At 40.0% G+C, this 443-nt stretch overlaps 1 long non-coding RNA gene across 1 annotated transcript in view; it reads right to left on the bottom strand.

Moving 5' to 3' along the window:
• Positions 1 to 265: 265 nt before the first annotated feature.
• Positions 266 to 443, bottom strand: part of LOC127740586 (uncharacterized) — a 2,332-nt gene continuing 2,154 nt past the window's right edge. Inside the window, exon 3 of the long non-coding RNA XR_008001165.1 lies at positions 266 to 336. This is a non-coding gene — a long non-coding RNA (uncharacterized LOC127740586). The remainder of the gene's footprint in view (positions 337 to 443) is intronic.

Genomic DNA, 443 nt, shown 5'->3' with positions numbered 1-443 from the left:
GGATAACCAACACGAGATTATATATATACAAAGGAGTGTCAAAAACAGGAATATCAAGACTCAAGATCCGGCTGCGAAGATAACCGGTCCGAGCATAACAATATATACATATGATAAAAATAAGGAAAACCCCAAGGAAACCCAAAGGGACAACAATACATAAAACCTATTCTCCAAAATTCTCCCATAAGAGGAGTCATCACAGTTTGTATTATTTAATGGAGATAGAAGTATCTAAGCAAAACATATAAACCAAAACATAGCCCCGAGAACAAAGGATCTTCGCAAGTCTAGAAACCTCCAGCATGCCTCAACGGGAAACCTCACGTCCTGCATCTGAAAACCACAAAATCCGCATGGGTGAGAACCAGAGGTCCCCAGCATGGTAACAGCTTCCACATATATAATACATAATAATAGAGGAAAGCCGAAGGCAATCCTAG

The sequence above is a fragment of the Arachis duranensis genome, chromosome 7, assembly GCF_000817695.3.
Source record: "Arachis duranensis cultivar V14167 chromosome 7, aradu.V14167.gnm2.J7QH, whole genome shotgun sequence".
NCBI lineage: Eukaryota > Viridiplantae > Streptophyta > Magnoliopsida > Fabales > Fabaceae > Arachis > Arachis duranensis.
The sequence above is the reverse complement of the archived record's forward strand: the minus strand, read 5'-3'. Positions and strand labels throughout refer to the sequence as shown.